This window comes from Muntiacus reevesi, chromosome 14 (genome assembly GCF_963930625.1).
Source record: "Muntiacus reevesi chromosome 14, mMunRee1.1, whole genome shotgun sequence".
NCBI lineage: Eukaryota > Metazoa > Chordata > Mammalia > Artiodactyla > Cervidae > Muntiacus > Muntiacus reevesi.
Window position 1 is genome coordinate 17,683,212 of NC_089262.1, and position 21,127 is coordinate 17,704,338.

At 37.4% G+C, this 21,127-nt stretch overlaps 1 non-coding gene across 1 annotated transcript; it reads right to left on the minus strand.

Moving 5' to 3' along the window:
• Positions 1 to 20,823: 20,823 nt before the first annotated feature.
• On the minus strand, positions 20,824 to 20,895 carry TRNAC-GCA (transfer RNA cysteine (anticodon GCA)). The gene has a single exon. It is a non-coding gene; the product is annotated as a tRNA-Cys (tRNA).
• Between the last annotated feature and the right edge of the window lie 232 nt (positions 20,896 to 21,127).

Consider the following 21,127-nt stretch of genomic DNA (forward strand, 5'->3'; position numbering starts at 1 on the left):
GTGTGTAAGGCTATCAGTTTACACTTGAGATTCCTATTAGACTTCCTATTAGAGTTACTGGCTGGGATATTACACATGAGTCTAGCTTTGTAGAAAGAATCTGATATTTTATAAACACAGGGAAGTGAAAAATTCTACCATAAGTCTCTTTGAACTCACTAAAAATGTGATAGATTCAGACAAATTTAGAATCCTGAGCCCTGAAACTCTATAATGTTTACATTTGAGAAAAAGAGAAAAGAATTAGCATAATTGATTAGAGAAGAAATGACTAGTGAAAGAGATGAGTTGTGTCCTGGAAGCAGTGGAAGGTCCAGAAAGGTGAAGTAAGCAACTATTATTTTTTTAAGAAAGATAAAAATAATTAGATGCCATGGATTTGGCCTAAGAAGACAGTAATAATTTTGCTAGGAGTAGGAGAAAAAAATTCATGCTAACAGGTGAAATATAATTTTTCAAGTGAGAAGAGATTACAAGCTCATCAAAAGCAAAGTCACATCCCTGATGGCAGACTGCGTGAGCCCATGGAGGACTGGGGAAGAAATCAGCAGTCCTCACTGAAAGCTGGGATCCAAGCAACTTCCAATGCCCTCTACTCTCTGCTCTTCTCCATACACAGAAAACTAGGATCTCACACCCATCTTTAGAACCTACAGAAATCTACACATATGAAAAGCCCATGGATGTTTGTGAAGGGCCAGATTTGTAGCAGAGGAGAAGGGCTAGGGCTATGTTGTATATTGGGAGGAGGGTAGAGTCCCTAGAATAAGAAAGTTACAGAGTCTGAGGAACAGAAGGAAATGAGATGTGTTGAGTCAGAGTCAAGGAATCATCCATGTGTTACACAATCCATGTGCATGTGTAGGCTTGCTCAGTCGTGTCAGACTCTTTCTGACCCCATGGACTGCAGCCCTCCAGGCTCCTGTCCATGGGATTCTCCAGGCATGAATATTGGAGTGAGTTGCCATTTCCTTCTCCAGGGGATCTTCCAGTCTGATCAAGTGATCATGTCTTCTGCATTGGCAGGTGGATTCTCTAATACTAAGCCACCTGGGAATCACTACAAATAGCAAATATGTAAATCGTGAGACTCTGTTCTCTTGTCATGCATACTGATGCTTATGTTGGCCCAGCCAACATAAAGACAACATAAGACAAAAGCCACGCTGATGAATTAAGTGGTTGCCTCTTATTCAAATCATGGCCAGACACTACTTATTTCCTTATGGATTATGTAACGGAAGATTAGAAGTGGGTTCCCCAAGCCTGTAGTCTATGTGGAAAAACCCACCATTATTCCCATCCTCTCCTAGTCCTAACTCCAGTAAGAAATATTCTATCTTCTCTACAAGAGTAAGGATGTTCTACCTCAAAAATTATGGCAGATTTATTTTCATTAATTTGTGGCTACAGTGAGGGTATTCAATATTTTCATTTTGCCCTTGCAGTCCCTCCCAAACTTTCAGGATATACACTTCACTTTGGTGACCAGACAGGAGTCATCAACACCCACCTCTTCTGCATCACAGTTAAACTTTTCATTTTAAAGAGAATTTTCAGAATACAACTCAAAAGATGAAAAAGCACTTTAAATTTGCCAATAGCAGCACAATTAACCACCTTATCTATCTAAATTGCTTTTTCACCTAATATTCCATGAAATTAATGACTGCCTGAACCTCAGCAGAAAAGTGGCAAAGAAGAAATGATACATTCTTTGTGGCTTGATAAATAGAAGACAAAGTGATGCTTGTAGTTCAGTGAAGGTTACAGGTGGACACTAGAATTTAATATAGTGGATGAGTTATTTAGCTATAGACCTAAAAAAACCATTTTGTCAGAAAACTCAGCAATTTTTCCAGAAGGAAAATTATACCTGTGGATCTATTTATAAAAATAGAAGAAGAAAATAAAATGTTTTAACCACTATTAAATTGAATCTGAAAATAAAGCCATTGACACAAACCTAGATTTTAGTAAAATTATATTTCACTTGGAGAAAAACTTGTTTTTAAGTGACTGATTTCTTAGTATGGTACCACTGAAAGGTATTTGATTCAAATTCTTTTCAATTTTATCATTTAATCAAACATGTTTTACATTTAAATGTATGTGCATAATATTTATGCATAACTAACAACTTTTTTATCCTCATGTGTACCTCTAGAACCTTGAATTCATAGTTCTTCCAAATATACTTGCAAATTAAAGCACAAAAACATATCCTTATGCTATACATCAAGGAAAAAATAGTTTTCTGATTTGACCTCATTTTAAACAAACCATTTTGCATTGATAAACAAGGCATACCAAGAAAAAGAAATATGACTAATTTCCCTTCAATTATTTCTGAAAAGCAACTTTACACAAAAGCTGAAGGTAGAAAATATACCTCTTCTTAATAAGACTTTATTAAGAGTACTTGTTTATTTGTGCCAGTCAAATCTGACCTTTATAATACCATATTTGTTTAGATCTAGTGGAGATAAATTGAGTGCACTAATTCTAAATTGAAGATCTATTAAGTAATAAGTAGGATGTAGTTTTATAATCACCTTCAGGTTATAAACAACATTTACCACAAGATCAAAACATGTTGACTTAGAAGAAGCAAATGCAAATTAAAATGGAAGAGATTTTAGAAACGCAGTGAATAGAATTATAAGATGTGGTACTATTAAGAATTTTAAAATATTTCTAATTTCACTTGATTAAGTGGTGATTATGCTCTAGAAGACTTACCCAACCAAAATTTTACGGCATTTCATGAAAAGCATTAAAGCATTTTTGGTTTGATAGACAATCATATTTAAGATACATGTATTTAGAACTTCCCTGGTGGTAAAGCGTCTGCCTACAATCTGGGAGACCCAGGTTCAATCCCTGGGTTGGGAAGATCCCCTGTAGAAGGAAATGGCAACCTACTCCAGTATTCTTGCCTGGAAAATCCCATGGACAGAGGAGCCTGGTGGGCTACAGTCCATGGGGTCGCAAAGAGTCTGACACGACTGAGCAACTTCACTTTATTTAAATTTCTTGATAGAATAATCGGAACAATCACCAGTTTGTTTTTTTTTTTTTTTTCTACTACTTTTGTTTTATAATTTGCTAATACAGGGTGAAGCAAAATAAATGTTTCTCTTCTGATGTCAAGTATGAGATCTCAGGAGGTGTGTGTCTGTATATATGTGTTGGGTGTATGTTAATATCACTGATGCTAATTCCTTTGTAATACTACTTCATTATTTTATGCAAATAATTCCCAGAATGGATCAACTTATTAAGAAGAATTAGAAAAAAATAAATGTCATCAGTATAGGGTGGTATGTCAGCAAGTTGAAAATATACATCACATTAAAAATAAGTCATACAGAACTTCTTCAAGTTTTTTTAAATTATAAAATAACTTTTGGAAAAATAATGTTCAGAAGCTAAAGCAATTATGTGATGGCATTCCAATTTTATTTATGAGATAATTTAAAACATATAAACAGAAGGGTTGACTTCAAATACCAGAGAAAGTCCTGTTAACAACTATTCTTCAAATAGCTTTACTTGTATTTATTACATATTTTAAAGATGAACAAAATTTTTTTTAAAATAAAATACCATTTAACCATTTAAAGTAGCTGCTATGAAATCCTTACTAAAGACGTACCTGTTATAATGATATAATTTCAACAATATTTGGAAACACTAATCCATGCCAACTTCAGGATATAATTCAATTTTGTAGGTCATTTAAGGCCTCTGTATATGTCTTTAGACTTGTCTTCTAAAATTTTCAAGTAATATCAGCATGTTATCTAAGGTATAGTTTTAAAGTTTAAAAAGAAATGTTAAGCCTTAAAAAAAAAAAACAAAAAAAAAAACAAACCATCATTGCGCTTGTGTTTCCTCTTGGAAGAAATACACTTTCCCCTATTCCCATCTGAGCAGTGGCTAAGACTGCCTGATGGCTCAGCCTTCAATACTGGAAGCAAATATGTTATATCATCCCAGATGGAATTACGTAGTCTCTCCACGTGCCACCTTGGACCGAGTACATATACCAGGCTCTGGAGTGCACAGTCTGACAATTATTTGTGTTGTAAATTTCTCCTTTTGCCTACTAAATATGTAATTTATATTGATCTACTGAACAAATCAATACACAATCAGAAGACAGCTTTGAAGTAGTCCATAAAACTATTTCTCACATTTATGCTCTATATATGGGGGTCACAATGTCTCAGTTTAATGATGGAAGTGATCAGATTCATCCTCCTACACTGTGAAACATCACTGCATGTGGCCTCTCATTTCTGTTCCTCTAAATTTTCTGGAAGAGTCTATGGAAATGTGAAGCACTGGTTTATATTGTTGGGCCAGTCTAATTATTAGGAAGAACTTTCCTTTGCTGAAATAAGTTCATTTTAGCCTCTACTTCTCTCTGAAACAAAATTTGAGGCAAGGTTTTGCATCCTGTTAAAATGGTTGTTTCAACACCTAGGTATTCCCTCTATATACATCCAGGCCCTTCTTATACACATCTTATAATAGGTTTCCTTACACACTGTTCTTCCAATCAACAACTGAATGTATGATCCCATCATTGATTTACTCGAAATCATTTGAACCACAGTTTAATTATCTGCTAATGTGTCTTATCTGTCTTACTTGAATTTGGTCTCTTTCAAGACTAGAGAAATGCTCCATCTTTCTGTCTCTCCCTATCTATCTATCCACCCATCCATCTATCACCTATATATCTATCTATCTTGAAAGAATCAAGGAATGAATGGGTAGAAAATCAGAGAGAAGAAAAAACATGCAGAAATCATAGGAAGCAAAAGAGTATATGCTAACTTTTCTAGGGCCCACAATATTAACGGAAACCAAGGTTAATTTACAGTAAGTCAAAGCATACCTTTTAAGTGAAAATTCATTTTTCATTGAACATTTCTTTCATAACTACTACTAGGCCAGGCACTGGCCTAGATGGGGATAAAGCAGAGCAGACACCTAATGTAATACAAAATGTATGGTTATTGCTCATGGAATTATACATGTGATATGTCCCTAGTGATTTTGAGTATATTTCTCTCATCACTATGGCATACTAGTGTCTAATTGGAGTACTGATAATGCAGTACATTTAGGTTTTCTTCAGTAGGTCATATGTTTCTTTCTGATTATTTCACGTAAGAGACAATAATCTGAATGTTGTTAATGAATCCAAAATTGTTCTTGAACAATGGTTAGATTCAGCTTGACTCAATTATAAGCAAATGGACTTTTTATTTATTTATTTTTTGTTGACAAGAGTGTATTTCATTCAACATGTTTGCAGTACTGGTTTTCCTTGGATTTCAACACTCAGTATTCAAATGATTACCATTTACTTACTGTATTGATTACCCTTAGGAATTGCTATTCACATAACAAATTTGGATTTTCTGATAAAACTATTTGACAAATATTTTGAATTATTGTTGAGTAGTACTACCCACCAAATGAATAGGTAGTTGATATGTCATCATAAGATTTGTCTGAACAGCAGACAAATTTGTACATTCATGAATGCTAATCCAAATGGACTCCAAATACTTTTACACCATCTCCATCTCTAATTTAGTCAAAAGTGTGAAGTCGATTGGGACTTTTTAACATTTTATCTGTTCAAAGCACACTGTACATGCAGAAAGGGAACATTATTAATTTGTGAGATTTTTTTGTAATACTCTCCTAGGTGTCTCTTCCAAAAGCATTTATTTGCAAGAAAATTAGCTACAACTTGATTTAATTTGTAAGTTATTTTGAAACCCTCCTCAAGAGTTTCCAAGTCATTGATTCTTTAGGCAGGATTAAAAAAATAAAATTAACTAATGGGAATTCTTCACATTTGTTTTCTAGCTAAAAAAGTAGAGCTTCATGACCTCAGCTGCTTTTTAATTAAAGCTTGTTTTTGTTGAAAACTCTGTGAGCCCACATGTTTGTTACTATTTGTATTCATACAGTAGATATTAACCACGCTTGTAAGAAAAAGCAAAAATGTTCCTCCTCAAAGAGAAAGATGAGAATGGGGGTGTAAAGCAGGTGCAAGACACAACCAGATGGAAATTATTACCCGTTAGCTTGTAATCATCATCCTAGAAGAAAAGACTTGAAAAACATGAAAAGCTACAGTTTTCTCTTATTGCTATAGGAGGCTAATATTGCACTCCTGCACTTAAATACAAATCTCAGCAGGTCTTCAGCTATGGAAGGGAAATTCTGATGATCATACAAAAAAACAGAATCATTGAAAAGTTCATGCTGAATAGGGAGGCTGATTTTCCACTTTCTCCTGTTAGTAAGCTGCTGCAGAATGCTCTGGAATGTGAAATTAGCTTAAAAATAAATATAAAACAACAAGACTGAAGGCTCAAAGTGTTTTGTTAAGATCTTTCTATCATGGTATAACCAAGCTGAAAACTGGGTAAGGTCATTACTGTAACTTCACTGTTGGCAGAAAGCTTAGAAACAGCACTGTTAACCCTCACCCTCCCACAGTGGGGCTTCCCAGGCAGTAATAGTGGTAAAGAACCCACCTGCCAATACAATAAGAGACATATTCGATACCTGGATCCGGAAGATCCCCTGAAGTGGGGCATGGCAACTCATTCCAGTATTCTTGTCTGGAAAATCCCATGGACAGTGGAGCCTGGCAGGCTACAGTCCATAGGGTTGCGAAGAGTCAGACACTGCTGAGCATGCACACATGTAAGCCTCCCACAGTGAAGCATGTAGAAATGGGAATTTCATCAGAAAAAAACAAAAGTGGAAGGTGTAAAATCATTTCTTGTGTTCTTCTCCATATCATATGAGAATTTTCAAATAATTCTGTTCCATAAGTTCCTGGTTTTATAGCCTCAGGGAACACTATCCATAAATATGTGGCTTTGTCACTAGCAAGTATAACACCTACATTTGACTGGTTTAAGCAAAATTATTAGATTTGTGCCCTTGAAAGTTAGAGAAATCACTTTTTTTAGCTTGCCTTGTTGTTTCTCTGTAGCTTTGTGTAAACAATTTGAAGAATATGAGAATTCTATTTATGGAATGATAGAGCTTCTTTTATAATGGTCTACGAAATACATTTCATTTACTATGAAATATCAAGTATTCAATACAAGAGAAAATGGATTCTTCACCTAAACTGAGAGAAACTATTAAAATTCCTAAAATAAGGGAATTTTTGAGTTCCACAAGTGTGCTTATTTTATACCAGTAGTTTCCCTATGTGGCTGCTTAACATTAATTGCTATTTACTTAATTATCAATTATCATTTAATGCCTCAATGTATAATGAGTTTCCCTACTACTATTAATAGTTTTCAGAGATTCTACTGAAGATATTAAATGATGTAACGTATAAAGTTGATATAAAATGCAATTGTTGGACTATTTTAAAAGCACATTATGCCTTGTGAGACTATCCAGACAATTATTTAAACCTATATGAATGAAAGGTACTTATTTCCTATAATATGTCTGAGAACATTTATTTCTATACCATAAAGTATTTACCTGTGGAAATTATTACATATACTACTCTCTCTCTAATCATTGCAGAATATTTTATTTTCTTCTTTAACATTTTTAAATGATGGGCTACTGAAATTTGTATGTAAGAACATATCTGTGCTTATATGTTTAAATATATAAATTCATTTAGTATTCATATTCATTTTGATATATTTACAGAATTTCAAATACTTTATTTAAAAAAAAATATGTGGCGCCAACAGCCTTTTGTACTGCCACAAAATAGGTAAGTGTAAGGGATACACATGGGATGAGTGAGTGTTAGTCACTCAGTCAGGTCCTCTTGTACCCCATGGACTAGAGCCTGACAGGCTCCTCTGTCCATGGGATTTCGCAGGCAAGAATACTTTAGTGCATTGCCATTTCTTCTTCCGAGGGATCTTCCCAACCAGGGGTTGAACCCAGTCTCCTGCATTGCAGGAGGATTCTTTATCTTCTCAGCCACCAGGGAAGCCCATGGGATGCAAGTATATAAAGAATATGCATATGTAAGGAACACACAAGATGTAGTTAAGAGTGAAAAGAGATACTTCCAGGGTTCTGCATCAGTCTGGACAACATGCCTCCCAGGACTTCTGCTGTGAGGGATTTCATTGGCCAACAATTCCAGCTGCTACATCTCTGTGGATGATGATGGAAGATGTGCTTCTTATGGTCTGTGGCCAGCTCATGCTCAAGGACTCCAGGGCACTGAGACTATCTGTTCCTGAAGGCAACTCTGGTTCCTGACAACTTTGCTGAAACTCAGAATTGAAGAGCTTCCTTCTCTTTTTCACAGGGTTTCAGTCTGTTTCTCAGGAGATGAGTCCCACATAGCTCTAGCAGCGCATCCTTTATGTTTTAAATTTTCATGTAAAATAATGAATAAATTTATTTATATCATTCTGGGTGTTGTTACTTGTGTATTGTCGACTTAAAAGAATGCACACTGTTAAGTGTTTTAAGTTGTTTTATTTGCAGTCAAATGAAGACTTCAGCCTGGGAGACAGCACCTCAAATAGACACTAGCCCTTACATATATTTCCACTCCCAAGTCTCTTGCACGTTTAACTGCATCTTGTTGTCTGCTTCTTAGGGATCTAGACAATACGGATAGGATGGGAAGAACTACCCAAGAGAGAATTGTCGAGGACATATTTTGAGCTCCCATTTAGGCACCAGACTGTGCAGGTTGATGTGCTAAATTCAGATTAGACTATATATTCCCTCAGAGAGTTTGCAAACCAATACTGAAAATCACTTAGAGGAACAGAAATGTGTACTCTCAGCTGTAAACTGGCACTGGCCATGGGTACTTGCCATCCACTTCCACAAGGATCAAATCATATGCTGCTGCAGATGCTGACTTTCAACACCGCTGAAAGGAGTGCAGGGCGGAGAGCTTGGGGGGAAACTGGCAGAACAGGTCTCCAGATAGAAATCTGCAGGAGCCAATTTTATGAGCGCAATTCTTGCATCTCCTCATATCTATAAAAACACTAAAATCCTTCATGGTGAAGACTGCTCCTTGTGACTAGCAGAAAGCTCCTGAGAAAAAATATGTCCATGATTGCACATACTCCCCTTTCACCAAAATCACTTATATACTGACTGTCCCCCCAGCCTCTTTGGAGCAGTTGATCAGACTATCAGAGGTGCTGTATCCTGGACTGCAGTCCTCATTTTGCCCCAAATAAAACTAAACTCACAACTCTCACATTGTCCATTTTTTTAAAGTGGACAATACATAATTAACAACACTCAACAACCTGTATATATATAGGTTTCCCTAATAGCTCAGCTGGTAAAGAATCCGCCTGCAATGCAGGAGACACTGGTTTGATTCCTGGGTCAAGAAGATTCACTGGAGAAGGGATAGGCTACCCACTCCAGTATTCTTGGGCTTCCCTTGTGGCTCAGCTGGTAAAGAATCTGCTTTCATTTATATATATATTATTATTATGTGAAAACATAAAGAGTGCAGCCTCTCTGAGGGACAAACCAGAGTGTTCTTGGATGAGACCTCAGAGAACCTCCAGAAGTGACGGAGGATATTTGAGAAAGAGGAGGAAGAAGAATCCAGTCATGACAAAGAAGAAGAATTTTTATTTGCTGAGAGGGAGCATGTATACTTCTGTTACTTGCCTGACAGGAAATGTGTAAGATAGAGTATCTTACATTGATATAGAAAAGTAGATCAATATCTTTGAGGTGCTTGTTTGTAAGCTAAGAAAAAGAAGAATTGTGCTACAAACAACCACAGCGGGTCTTTCCATCTGAGGAAACCAGATTTAAGGCAGGAAACAGGGGCCTTAACTCAGTTACATCTGATACAAGCTGTGCAAAATCACCTTGAATAGCAGGCTCCTCGGTGAAAGTTACAGTTGCTCTGAGGATTAGAAGAGATCACATTCAGGGGGAAAAAAAATCCTAAATCCTTGGTCTCTTTTAGGGCTCAGCTGTACCCATACATTTCACTCTTTGCTAAGTCATCTCTCTACAAAGATGAAAGCTTCATCTGGTAACAAAAACATGCAAGGTCAAGTTGTGTTTTGGTGAAAGTGTGTTAAAGGGCAGGCTTCCCTCATGGCTCAGTCGGTGAAGAATCCGCCTGCAATGCAGGGGGCCCGGATTTGATCCATGGGTCAGGAAGATCCCCCGGAGAAGGGAATGGCCACCCACTTCATTATTCTTGCCTGGAGAATCCCATGGACAAAGGTGCCTGGCAGGGCATAGTCCAGGGGGTCGCAGAGAGTCAGACACAACTGAAGCATCTATGCGTGTATGCACACGCGTGCGCGCGCGCGCGCACACACACACACACACACACACACATGCTAGACTGTACTTCCTGTGCAGGAAGGGATTTGTGTCCGTTTTGCTTACTGATGTATCTCAAGGACCTATGAAGGCACCTGCCGCACGGGTGCTTGCGTGGGCTTGCTCAGTAGCTAAGCAGTGTCCTAACGTTGTGACCCCACGGACTGTAGCCCGCCAGGCTCCTCTGTCCACGGGATTTTCCAGATACACTGGAAGTGGGTTGCCATTCCTTTCTTCAGGGGGTCTTCCTGACCCAGGGATTGAATCTGAGTCTCCTACATTGGCAGGCATGCTCTTTACCCCTGAGCCACCAGGGAAGCCCACATAGATAGTGCCCAATAAATATGCAGTGAATTATTAGAAAAAAAAGGCATTGATCCTAAGGCAGAAGAGTTTGGTACAAGACTTAAGAAAGAGGCACTTTACGTTCGAAATATTAGAGATGTAATTCTGTTTGTAATGGTAACTGGATAAAAGACAGGTGCCTAATGATCATATGGGCATGTGGAAAATTTCAACACAAAATCTGGGGTTAAAGGTTGGATTAACAAGAGGAACATGGTTTGTAACACTTTATATATATTCTATTAAGTGAGTTATCATGAATTTAATGTTAGCAAATATAGCAATAAAGGTTTACACACACACACAATAAATAAACAAAAATCCATGCCCTCTCCCGCACTCCACCACACGTACACACATACCCCTACTGGCCTACAGCACAAGAGTGTGCCAGACAGTTTTTAATCCATTTTCAGTGAAGAGGGAAATTTCTTTTTTTTTTTTTTTTTCATTTATTTATATTAGTTGGAGGCTAATTACTTTACAATATTGTAGTGGTTTTTGCCATACATTGCCTCAGCCAAGGAGGGAAATTTCTATTCGGGAAAAACTCTAAGAGTAAATGTAACTAAAAATGAAGTACTGGCTCAATTATACAACTCTAGATGTATGTGTATTGATACAGCCCTTCTCTTAAAATTGTGTCTACTCTTTCTTAAGTTGTCTTGGTGATTTTCTATTCCTACATTATGTTTTATTTTGAATAAAAATGTTCATATGCTCTAATATATTCATATTATATATAGAATATATGTTTGAGTGGGTTCTGGCTGGTTTTTCTACAATTTGATTCTTACATCTTCCTGTTTCATTTGGAGGAGCAAAAACAAAAATAGGTTCTCAAATTTTACATCTGTTTTATTCTGTAATTGCTTACAGAGTGTCTTCATTTAAAGTTTCTATATGGCTCTTTCCTTAGGAAAAAAGATTACTGCATGAACACACATGCCTTGAGTAGTATTTTTTCAAATCTACCAGGAAAAAAAAAATGTATCTTTCATGGCTCTTGGAGCAGAAACTTCACACTGATCATTGTGCTGAATTCCCCTTCACAAAAACCACTCCCATCAATCACCTTCAATTCCTCTGGATACTGAGGACTCTTGCTTTCAACCTCAATACAGTAATTCCTTTTTAGTCACTCCCTTCCTAGACTTGCACAATGACAGTGACCCAGGTCAGATCTGACCTTGCCATTCTAACCTAAAATTGATCTCTGGATATTCCAGGTCCTTGGGGAGGAGAGATTGTCCTCGGCTCCCAGTTATAATCACAATCTCCCAACAGGCTACTCCAAGACCGATGCCAACTCACTCTATTATTTTTAGTGGAAAATAGAGATGTCCTTCCTTCTCCTTGGAAGACATTTCAGCATCACTCTGTTACTCCAGTAAAAACCTTTTCATCTCCCTCAGTCTCAGTTTCCTTCATCTGTAATAATGACTCACCCATTCATCTCCCAAAGGTATTGTGAAAATAAAAAATAAAAGTCCTTTTAAGACAGTATATAAAAATATAGTGCTATTATTTTTAAGAAAACCTGGCTAAAATGTTTCTAAACTACAAAGGAATTCTATCAGAAAAGAAATGTACACAGTAGAAGTTTAAAATCGAATTTCTCCAGGGTGTATAAAATACTGTGTAGTAAACCACCCAGATTTGGGCTACCACTGAGCCTATTGCTACCATGCTGCAGAGTTCTGACTTGTCTCCTTGGTATAAATCAATAAATGGACCACCACTATTGATGAATATCTTTTACAACACCTCCAGGGGAAATTCATTGTCCATCCACTCTATTTCAGAGATGAGTCAAAATGCTCTAGTTACAGGAACAGCTGAGTTTCTCAGCTTAGCACCCTAACCAACTTACAAGAACAAAATGTGGGCCTGCAAGGAGTGATATTTTAGAAATAGTATTACTAAGTTTTCTTAGTGATTGCTATTACATTTCTGTACTGACTTAAGAAAAGTTAAGAAAACAATAACATTTTAGATAATAAATCTTATCTTTTTAAAAATTAATTTATTTAATTGGAGGCTAATTACTTTATAATATTGTAGAGGTTTTTGCCATACATTGACGTGAATCCACCATGGGTGTACATGTGTCCCCCATCCTGGACCCCACTCCCATCTCCCTCTCCGTCTCATCCCTCAGAGTCATCCCAGTGCACCAGCCCTGCTAAAAGCTAAGACGTTTGACAATATTTACTGAAAACAGTAGTATTTTCACCCCAGGGCAGCACACTCAATGCAAATGTAGTAGACAGTTTTCAGAATGCTGTCCACTTATGACCATTAACCCTTCCATCAGAATTGATTCTCTGTAAGGGAAAACATCTCATGGTCATGTTTGAAAACAACCATATGTTCATAGTTGATTCAACCATGAGCAGACTCTTTAACCATGAGCTTCTCTGGGGTGGTTCAGTGGTAAAGAATTTGCCTGTAATGCAGATGTGGGTTGGATCCCTGGGTTGGAAAGACCCCTGGAGAAGGAAATGCAACCCACTCCAGTATCCTTGCTTGGTAACTCCCATGGACAGAGAAGTCTAGCAGACTATATGACATGGAGTTGCAAAGTTGGATACAACTTAGTGACTAAACTACCACCACCTTTTCTACGAACCTTGAGTGTTTATGTGAGTACTCTGATAGCATATAGAACACATGCCAGGAGCTAATTGGTGACCAAAGTTTACTCCCTCCATGACTGTGAATCCAAATCACCTGTGTGGTTGATGAAGTGATGTGATGAGCAGACTCTTGAGAAATGCTAAAAGTATAAGATCCTCTATGTTCACAATGTGAATATCTGTATTTGGAATTCAGTAACATTCTCCATATGTCTTGAAGCACATGTGACTTGAAAAAGGAGTAGCTGCTATTCAGTTTTGCTTCATTATGTGGATAAAGAAGTAGAAGAGATTGGCTCATACATGCACATGCACACACTTACACACACACACACACACACACACACACACACACACACACACACACTCAGTGAGAGCAAGGCTGAGAACTGAGAGTGAGAACAAGAGAGGGAGCGAGAACCATATATTAAACAGAAATAAGAAAAAAAGAGAATGACTCAATAGGCTGAAAAAAAAATGTTCCCCAAAATATATCTCTGAAAATGGTGAATTGTAATTCATATTTTTTTTTAAAAAAAGAGGAGATAATTATTGCAGATGATTAAGGATTTTGAGATTAAGAGATTATCCCAGATAATATAGAAGGGTCCCAAACACAATCACATGTATCCTTATAAAATGAAGAGAGCTGGATTTAGATGTGCACAGAGAAAAAGAGAGATTTGAGAAAGCTGACCCTGAAGACTGGATTGATATAGCCACAAGCCAGGGAATGTCCACAGCCATGAGAAGCTGGAAGAGGCAAGGAACACATTCACTGCTAGAGAGAGGGAGTCTGACTCTGCCAACACCTTGGTTTCAAACCAATAATAATTTCATATTTCTGATCTTCAAAACTATGAGAGAACAAATTTCTATTATCTTAAGCCACCCTATCTTTGGTAAATTGTTATAGCTGCCACAGTAAACTAATACATCTATTGACTTTAATTTGCTCTTTTCAGTCTCTTTCAAGGGTCTCCCTAATTTCTGCCTTTTGGTTGCATGATCTAAGAATATACAGAACAAAATCACACATTATACTTCCTATCTCAAGCTATGTTCAGTGACTAATAATTGACAGCATTATAGCAACATACTATATGAAAATTATTCAGGTAAATTAATAGGGAAATTATTATATACAAGAAGTATGGGTGAGGTTTTATATAGGTTAGGACATGTAAGTTTCTTTGGTTAAAGAACTGTGAATGTATGTGAAATATGTCTTTTATGAGCAGAATCTTGAAAAGACATGATACAGTTGGAAACTTTTTATATCTTCCATATGACCAGCAAAGTTTAATGATAGAAAGATAACTATAACATTTATAATACATCACAGAATATACAGTGCTTTGAAGAATTGAAAGGACAAGAAAATTGCATACTAGGTAATACAGTATGGGGGGATGAATCCTTAAAAGCACAGAAATAGATAATATTTTAGATGCATCTTGAAAAATGACAATATAGAGAGCTAGTCTTAGTGGTAAGTGTGCTGAAATATGGATTTAGTGAAAATAACATTCTTATCATTGGATGTGTTTGAGAAATGCAATTAATAAAATTTGAGAGAATCCTAGGTATCTATGTGAAAATACCTGGACATGAACTGTGAAAGTCAGAGCTTTCCAGATAAAACAGAGCCAACACTCTGTGTGTGTATTTTTGTGTGTATGTGTGTCGAGAGCAAGAGCAAGAGTGAGAGTGAAAGCTAGAGAGAGAAGAGAGAATTTATTTAAAGAATTGACCCATACAGTTATGGGGCTGCCAAGTCTGACATCTTCAGGGTGGGATGACAAGATATGCACCCAGAGGGAAATTGATGCTGCAGCTCTAGTTCAAAGGCAGTTTGGAGGCAGGATTCTCTCTTTAGAGGACCTCATTTTTTTTTTTTTTTTTCCTATTAAGGTTTTCAACTGGTTAGAATAGTCTCACCAACATTATGAAACTCAGTGCTTAACACAAAGTCTAGTGACTTAAAAGTTCATTTCATTTAAAATGGGCTTCCCTCATAGCTCAGTTTGTAAAGAATCTGCCTGCAATGCAGGAAAGCCCGGTTTGATTCCTGGCTCCTGAGGATCCCCTGGAGAAGGGAATGGCTACCCACTCAATAAATATTCTGGCCTGGAGAATTCCTGGGTCGCAAAGAGTCAGACATGACAGAGCAACTTTTGCTTTCACTTTTCAAATTTCACTTTCCTTGGTGGCTCAGATGGTAAATAATCTGCCTTCAAGGCAGGGGACTCAGCTTCAATTCCTTGATTGGAAAAACTCCCTGGAGGAGGGAATGGCCATTCACTCCAACATGCCAAAGAATGCTCAAACTACCGCACAATTGCACTCATCTCACATGCTAGTAAAGTAATCCTCAAATTTCTCCAAGCCCAGGCTTCAACAGTACATGAACTATGAATTAACAGATGTTCAATCTGGTTATAGAAAAGACTGAGGAACCAGAAATCAAATTGCTAACATCTGTTGGATTCAAAAAAGCAAGAGAGTTCCAGAAAAGCATCTATTTCTGCTTTATTGACTATGCCAAAGCCTTTGACTGTGTGGATCACACAAAATGTGGAAAATTCTGAAAGAGATGGGAATACCAGAACACCTGACCTGCCTCCTGAAAAATCTGTATGCATCAGGAAGCAACAGTTAGAACTGGACATGGAACAACAGACTGGTTCCAAATAGGAAAAGGAGTATGTCAAGGCTGCATATTTTTAACTTATACGCAGAGTACATCATGAGAAATGCTGGGCTGGAGGAAGCACAAGCTGGAATCAAGATTGCTGGGAGAAATATCAATAGCCTCAGATATGTAGATGACACCACCATTATGGTAGAAAGTGAAGAAGATCTAAAGCACCTCTTGATGAAAGTGAGAGGAGAGTGAAAAAGTTGGCTTAAAGCTCAACATTCAGAAAACTAAGATCATGGCATCCAGTTCCATTACTTCATGGCAAATAGATGGGGAAACAGTGGAAACAGTGGCTGACTTTATTATTTTGGGCTCCAAAATCACTGCAGATGGGGAATGCAGCCATGAAATTAAAAGATGATTGCTCCTTGGAAGGAAACTTATGATCAAACTACACAGCATATTAAATAGCAGACAAATTACTTTGTCAACAAAGGTCCATCTAGCGAAGGCTATGGTTTTTCCAGTAGTCATTTATAGACGTGAGAAAGAAAACTGAGCACCAAAGAATTGATGCTTTTGAACTGTGGTGTTGGAGAAGACTCTTGAGAGTCCCTTGGACTGCAAGGAGATCCAACCAGTCCATCCTAGAGGAAATCAGTCCTGAATATTCATTGGAAGGACTGATGTTGAAGTTGAAACTCCAATACTTTGACCACCTGATGCAAACAGCTGACTCATTTGAAAAGACCCAGATGCTGGGAAAGATTGACGGCAGGAGGACAAGGAAATGACAGGGGATGAGATGGTTGGATGGCATCACCAACTCAATGGACATGAGTTTGAGTAAACTCCAGGAGTTGGTGATGGACAGGGAGGCCTGGCATGCAGCAGTCCATGGGGTCACAGAGAGTTGCACACGACTGAGTGACTGAATTGAACTCACTCCAGTATTCTTGCCTGGAGAATTCTATGGATGAAGGAACCTTACAGGCTTTGGTGTTGCAACTTACCACTAAACTACTGAGTAATAACAACTGACTGAGTTATTAACCCTTTTAAAATAAAATTTCAAGGTGCAGTCAGACCAATGGCCACCATTGCCTGGCTGAACTGACCATGAAATTCACCACCACAGGTAGGTATTGGTGTATTTCCACTTAATTTAATAATTGAGAAGCTATTTAACATTTTTGAATGGGCAGACCCAGGATCAGAGATTCAGAAAGAATCATCAATGGGTGAATGTCAATAAATTTGTAGCTTAGAGCCTACATTTAATTAGAAATTTTAATAAAGCCCACTTTCAAACAGCAGTATATATCAGGTTAATCACAAAAGTTCCTTTGCATTTTCCTGAAAGATGATATGGAAAATCCTGAACAAACATTTTGGCTAACCCCATTTGTTCGAGTGTCCTACAGTTAATTTATTGCAAAGCTCATCCTTCCCATCTCTCACGAGATTGCTCTCGGTCATTTCTCTCTCATAGGAAACGGCAACCTACTACAGTATTCTTACCTGGAAACTCCATGGGCACAGGCGCCTGGTGGGCTACAGTTCTCAGGGTTGGAAAGAGTGGAGGACAACTGAGCAATTGAGTATGCACACACATTCTATAATTACCTAATTACTATTAATGCTTTATTCCAACCATTATGTTTTCTAAGAGTCCAGAATTATTTTTAACAGAAATAATTGAATTGTTTAAATAAAAGCAGTAACAGTGGTGTCTATACCTTGTAACATGACTTGTAAACTCTGTACAGATAATAGCATAAAGTGTAAGAAGGGGTAAGTGGAATGCCTATTGTCAGATTCTTATACAATCAAGAAATTAGTGTACTGTCACTTGAAATATACAGTGATAAGTTAAAAATGTATACCAGGATCCTAAAGCAAGCACAAAAGTAATAGAACAGAGAGTTATAGCCAAAAGCTGTCTTAGTCTGCTTGAACTACCATAATGAAATACTACCAACCACTATTTTTTAAATAAAATAAAAATGAAAAACAAAGTTTGACTCTCATTTATTCCTCTTCTAATGATCTTCCCCTTTTATGTGGATCCAGTTTTCTTAGGTATATGATTTCCCTCTGTCTGGAAAACTTTCAACTTTTCCTGCAATAGCTGGTATTCTGACAACATTTTTTTTTTCCCACTTTTTATTTACCTGAGAAAGTATTTTGCATTCACTTTTGAAGGATAATTTCATCACCTATAGAATTTTAAAGCCTTATACTTTATTTTTTTTTTCTATCTGCCATTAATTTTGGAAAGTCCTCACCCACGATTGCTTCACAAATTACGTTTTTTTCTTTTACTTCTTCTGCACTTCCAATTACACTAATGCTGCACCTTCTCATACTCTCTCACATTTCTTGTACTTTCTCTTATTTTTCTCTTTACATGTCAGTTTGAAAAGTTTCTCCTGATTTATCTTCCAGCTCCTGATTGCTTGGTCATGCCTAATCAAGTGGTCTTTATTTCTGTTATAATATTTTCAATTTTCTTTTGATTCATTTTTAGAATTTCCATTTCTCTGCTTGTATTACCCACATGTTGGTACATTTTTTCTACTTTTTTCATTACAGCCTTTAACATATCAATCATCGCTTATTTTTAAATAACTGGTCTGGAGAGTCTAAATTCCGTTTTCTATTTCAATCTATTTCTGATTGCGGTCTATTCAGGTGGTGCTTTTCTTGACTTTTGTCATGCTTTGTAATCTACCATGGAAGTATTTGCTATTTAACTACAGAGGCAGGAAGTTTCTGAAGGAGGAAATGGCAACCCACTTCAGTATTCTTTCCTGGAAAATTACATGGAGGGAGGAGCCTTGTGGGCTGCAGTCTATGGGGTCGCAAGAATCGGATTAAGCACTCCGCAGCTCTGCAAGCCCTGCTCATCAGAGAGTCTGTGTCTCGCAGGCCCTTCGGTCTTAGCCATGTTGATTACTGTCAAGTCACACTGGTGTGTGGTTAGGTGTGCAGAAGAGGGAGTGTTTTATAACCCTCCAACTAAATCTCAGTTGTTTATTAAGCCTATTCTCCAGGTTGTGTCCTTCATGATAGTTTCTTCAGTAACTTAAGATTTTTATCCTGTTGTCTCCAACTTACTTCCCTGACTGCAGCATTTTCCTATTATTTCTTTATAACTAGACTTTGCTTGGCTGTTTATTTTTCCCTCTTGGAAGAGACAGGAAGGTCAGATAGGGCTGGTGTGAGAGAAAATTCCTTAACTCTACAATGATACATTTCTGGTAAAATATTTTTACCTAGAGAGTATGACTTGATTCTAGTGAAAACTCAGACCATACTTCACAATAATTACTCTTCCACAGAAATTACTCTTCCAATCAGACCCACAAAAGTTTTATTCTCTCATTTTCACCACAAAATGTTGTTGTGTTTCCCAGGATATATATCATGAAAGTGTAGGTTTCTTTAAATCTGGGGCTTCAAGGTATTTCTCACTCTCATGCTTGTGCAGGTTGAGCCTCTACCAATTAAAATACAGTTGACCTTGAACAACAAAGGTTTGAATTGCCTGGGTCCAATTTTACATGTTTTTTTTTTTTTTTTTTTCAATACAAATACAGTGCTACACAACCCACAGTTGGTTGAATCTGCAGCTACAGAACCATGGATATAGAGGGTTAACTGTACAATTATGCTCAGGTTTTCCACTGAGCTAGGGGTGGCAATTCCCTAACCCCCTTCCTGTTTAAAGGCCAACTGTCTATTACCATTTAAGTACTCCAAATAGAGCAACATCTGTGTCAAATAAACAGATCTCACCGGTGTCTCTCTGGATGTACCTGGTTCTCCAGATATTAGGGTAAAATAGTGTTCTGTTACCTCAGCTCTCTAAATGAGTCTGACAAAGGTTACTCATTTTTGATTTCTTAAGCCTTTTTTTTTTTTTTTTTGGTAAATGTGGGACTGATAAATATCAACTTCTTTCTATGTCACAGCTGAAACTGGGAGTCTCCTTTTGAGATACATTAAGTTAAATTTATTAACTTCAGTCCTCACTCTACTTATCTCCCCTTATGATAACATACATTTCCATTAAACTTTTATATAACCTGGGATATGTGCCAATTCTGACTCTACTTTCTTTCACTATTTGACAACCACCTGACTCTCAATTTCCACATGCTCATGATCTCTGACTTATGATGGTTTGATTTATAATTTTTCAACTTTATGATGAAAGTGAGGCATAGTCAGTAGAATCCACACTTTGAGTTTTGAATTTTGATCTCTTCCCAGATAGGATTCTCTGACACTACATTCTCTCATGATGCTGGCCAGCAGCAGTGAGCCTCAGCTCCCAGTCAGCCACACAGCCCTGAGTATAAAGAGCTAATAAGTTTCAACTGTCTATAACCATATGACCGTTCTGTTCTTCACTTTCAGTATATTATTCAGTAAATTACATGACATAATCAACACTCCAATATAAAATAGGTTTTGTGTTAAATGACTTTGCCACCTGTAGGCTAAGGTAAGTGTTCTGAACATGTTTCAGGAAGGCTAGGCTAAGCTGTCATTTTCAGAAGCTCAGGAGTACTAAGTACCTTTTAGACTTGTGGTATTTTCAAGCTACAATGGGTTTATTGGGTTGGAACTCCATCCTAAGATCTTACTCAAATGTTACAATTCATTTGCGCTTGACTTTTCCAGTGTTTAACGTGTTATCACTCAGTCGTGTCCAACTCTTTGTGACCCCGTGAACTGTAACCTACAAGGTTCCTCCATCCATGGGATTTTCCAGGCAAGAGTACTGGAGTGGGTTGCCGTTTCCTTCTCCAGGGGATCTTCCCAACCCAGGGATCGAACCCGGGTCTCCTGCATTGCAGGCAGACGCTTTAACCTCTGAGCCACCAAGGAAGCAGAAAGTGCTTCTCAGACCAGTGGCACTCCCACTCATCTATTTCCTTCTCCACCGTGCGGTTCACTCTGAATCCCTAGTAACTAATTCTGAATTGCATACTTTCATAATTGACATATGTGTGCTTCTATTTTAGCACTTATAATTAGTATTGTGCCTATTTATAGGCACCTGTCATCCAACTAGAATTTATTTCTTGAGTATAACACTTTGGATTTGGATATCTAATAT